Source organism: Pteropus vampyrus, unplaced genomic scaffold, assembly GCF_000151845.1.
Source record: "Pteropus vampyrus isolate Shadow unplaced genomic scaffold, Pvam_2.0 Scaffold54, whole genome shotgun sequence".
Lineage (NCBI taxonomy): Eukaryota > Metazoa > Chordata > Mammalia > Chiroptera > Pteropodidae > Pteropus > Pteropus vampyrus.
Genome location: NW_011888835.1, coordinates 3,732,578 through 3,737,185, shown reverse-complemented (window position 1 = coordinate 3,737,185; position 4,608 = coordinate 3,732,578).

Below are 4,608 nucleotides of genomic sequence, written 5' to 3'. Positions count from 1 at the left end.
ATATTCTAGGCACTGTTTGAGGTGCTATGTTGACTTCACATTTATGAGTCAATAGATAGATGATAGTCATATTAGCCAAAATAGAAAGCTGAGCATAAAAACAGATATTAAATGCATTATGTCAGTACAGTTCAAATGAGGCCTCGTAAAAATGCCAATCTAGCCACTGTTTTGACATGTATTTATTAACAGCCTAATAGGTCAGGCATAGCACACTGATGAACTATGTAATACCTTAGCATTCAACTCCATATATTCTAGTAAACATCTAAATAGAAAAATAATTTTGTAAGTATGTGACAGAAGTAAGTATGGAACAATGTGGAATCACATAGGGCACAATACAGCCTTACGATTGAAAAATAATTTTATAAGAGAGCAATATCTATACTGTATCTTAAAAGATTCCTGAATATTAAGCACATGAAGTTCCAAGGAAATTAACAGACAGCAAAATCTATATTAAACGTTTATTACAGTGTGGGAACAAAAAGAAGTAGCGGTGTATGAAAATGGCTCATTTGGATGAGAGTAAATATCTCAGTATGGCCAAAATTGATTTAAAAAAAAAAAATGGGAAAAGGAAAGAGAGACTAACTATTACAGTTAGATATTTCAACATCACTTCATTTATAATTGGTACACAAAGCAGGCAATACATCAGTAAGGGTGTAATTGGTCAGAACCCATACTAACCTATTTTTATCTAATAGTATCTAATTTTACCTAATTATAATTTTACTTTATTTAATTGAATTGTAATTCATCAAATATATCATTAAACAATAGCAAAATACACTTTCTTATCAAGCTCACTTGGAACATTCAATAAGACCATATTCTAGGCTAAAAGACATATCTTGAAAATTAAAAATAGAATGGAAATAGAATAGGGGCTTGAGCCTAGATAACATTTCATGGAAGATCTCTGTACTATCTCTGCAACTTTTCTCTAAATCTAAAACCATTCAAAAAATTAAAATAGTTAATGTTTAAAAAAGTTATTATAGAAAACCTAGGTAGTAGGTAAAATACTCATTTCAAATGAAAAAAACAAAATCTCAGAGATAATAACTTGACTCCATTTAATCTAAGTGTAAGATTCCACTAAATATTTTATTTTTAGTTACATAAAACCATAATAGCAGGTTCTTCCTGTGAAATTGTAGTCTATACTCTGAAATGTTATCTAAGCTCAAGCCTCTGCTCCCCCTAAAAAAAATGTAAGATGAAAATAGTAATTGGAATTTGCTTGGATAGTTATTAGGTTACTATCATCAAAAGAGGGTACATAAAGATGTGTCTTTGTTTTTCCAGGGCACCCTTTGACATCCTATAAAAACATGCCCTTGAAGAAAGATGTTAAAACTTTCAATGACTTTTGCAAAGCAGGATACTTGAAGTAGCCACTCTGAATGACAGCTGAACACAAATTTCTGACTAGGAGAAGAGTCATATTCACAGTACATAAATATTCACAGAGATGGTGTCTTTAAATATAACTTGCAAATAGTCTGACAGTAAAATGTATTTTTATGTTACCCAGTGGAGTTACAGTGAACTTCTCTTCTTTACATTTTCTTTTGGTGAGTTTTAAAAAAGTTGTTTGCATTTCTGCTTCTACTATGTTGGTTTATATTTTCTAAGAAATTGCTTGGTATTTTCCATCGATTTTATGTTGATATTTACCAGGTGACTGAATTTCTGATATATTTTAAATCAGAAAATATTCTCTTTTTTTACACATCACACACACACACACACACACACACACACACACAGTTTTACATGTATATACTTGTAAAATCCAATGGCATTGCTTAAATTGTAATATATAAAAATGCTCACTAATTATAACAGTATGTGAAATACTAGCATGTCGTGAATATGGTAAGCATGGAACATTATCAACAGTTTTGCTAAATTACATTTCTCATAAATACAAAGAATTTGAAACAGCTAATGCCTTAAAATTTAGTTCTTAATATTACAAATAAAAGAGCACTTCTACTTTAGGCCATTTTTAGATAGAATAAAAGAGATTGTATTTATCCTCTTCCTTGAAACTACTAAATATCCAGGCAAAATATTAAAACTAAAATACCTTTAGTTTTCATTCATTAGATAGTATACAATGAAGGAGACCAATTCCTAGGAAGAAAGGAATAAACACTATTAGTCCTAAGATCCTCCAGCATATGACCATGGGAACGGTTTCTAGGCTACAGCACAAGGAAAGAGAATCAATGTGGAGCCCAGGAATCTTATTACAGGAGATAAAACTGAGTCTGGAAAATCCAAGGCATATAAGGTTTGTAGGAAAGCATAGTGGAAAAAGGAAAGGTACAGAAAGGCAACGAGAGAGAGAGAGAGATTGAGAGAGAGAGAGAGAAAGAGAGAAAGAGAGAGAGAGAGAGAGATTAGGGAGGGAGGAAGGGAGGGAGAGAGAGGGAGACCTTTCTCAAGATTTAGCTAAGGACTGATCAGCATCTGAGTATGAAAAAACTATACAAGGATACAAGGCCCAGAAGTTAACAACCTAAAAGGAGCAGAAGAAACAATCCCAGATGCTCACAAAAAATGAAGATTTCTTGTTTCTATCACTTGGAGTGGAAAACAATAAATCACAGGGCATCAAGTAGAGTACTCAGAAGGATATTGACTCAGTCATGGCAAAAATGAGAAACAGACTGATAGCTACTAGGGTCCTATAAAGAAGCTTAAAAACAAGCTTCAAAAGAAACAAACTGTCTCCAAGAAATTTAATGTGTCTCTGAACAAAGTTTCATTACAATTTAGGGAATACACAAACATCTAGCAGCCAGTAGGGTAAAATTAAAAAATTCACAATATCTGACATCTAATCAAAATGAACCAGGTATTCACAAAGTGGGAAAATATAAAACCCTAATGAGGAGAAAAATCAATAGAATCATACCTGGAAATAACTTTAGAGACTTAGACAAAGACATTCAAAGATTTACTATAACTAAACTCCATATTTTCAACAAGGTAGATGGGAAGATTAAACATACTGATATATATTAAAAATATAAAAGGCCAAAATGATTAAATTTTAGAGCTACAAAGTGCAAGATTTGAGAAACACCATGTATGTAACAATGGATTAGAAACTGCAGGAAACAGAAAACAGCAAGATTAATGAACTTGAAGTCAAGAAATAGAAAGTAAAATGAAAGAGAAACGAGGCTGAAAATGAATAAAGAGATAATCAGTGAGCTGTAGGAAAACTTTAAATGATCATATATATGTATAATTTGACTTTACAGAGGATAATTTAAAAAGAAAATTAAAAAATGAAGAATTAATCGTGGTCATCTTTCTAATTTTTGTTATAACCCTAAACTAACGGAGGCAATTTCAGCAAAGCCAAATTCAGTAAATTAAAAAGGAAACAGGAAAAAAACCACACTGCATCACATAAGAGTTTAAGTGTCCTTAAAAACAGTGATAATGAGAGAATCTTAAAAGCAACTGGAAGAAAAAGAGACATTGCATAGAGAAACAAAAACAAAAAAATATTATAGAATACTCCTTTTGGAATCAACATAAGACAGAGGACAATAGAATGACATATTTCAATTACTAAAGAATAAACCTGTTAAATTAGATTGCTATAACCAGCAAACATCTTTTTTTAAGTAGCAGAAAGAATTTTCAGATACACAAATGCCTTCAGAATAAACACATGATGCAATATGGAAATCTCTATTCAAAAAATGAAATAATAAATGTGTGTGCAATTATAAAATACGATATCACTTAAAAGTATTTAAAGGTAATTGACTAATGCATCTATAATATATTTTGCAATTTATTATATATGTCAAAATAAAATTTATGATAGCAATTGCACAAAGGCCGGAAGGCGGTTTAGAATTTAATTGGGAGATTCTTATTTCACAAATGAAGTGGTAAAATATTAAACGAGTTAAAAATGCATCTAGTGAAACTAAAAGCAAACACTAAAAGAAAAGGAATTATAGCTAAGCTAATATGCCAAAAAAAAGTAATTAAAAATGATCAGTGCAATCTAAAAGAAGACAGAAAAGCAAAAGAATGGAATACAAAGTAGCATGATGGTTGCCTGGTGCTGTAGTTTAGTTGAAATGTGGAAATGTTGGTTAATATTTTCAAACTTTCAGTTATAAGAAGAATAAGTTCTAGGAATTCAATGTATAACATGGTTTCTATAGTTAATATATAATACCATATTACATATTTGATAGCTGCTAAGAGTGTAGGTCTTACATATTCTCACTGCAAAAAAAAAAAAATGGATAATTATGTGAGGTAGTGGTCGTATTAACTAACCTTATGGGAGTAATCATTTTGCAGTTTATACATGTATCAAATCAGCATGTTGTACACCTTAATAAAGATAGAAGAAATAAAATTCCCTATTTAGAAAATGAATGAAAAAAGTACAGATTAGGCAAATATAAAATAGTACACAGAAAGATTATACATTATATCCAAAGACAATCATATCAACAATCACTTGAATTGAACCACACCAATCAATTCTACCTAACTGACTTTGTAGAACATCCTACTCAACAACAGCAGAATATGCATTTTTTTTTT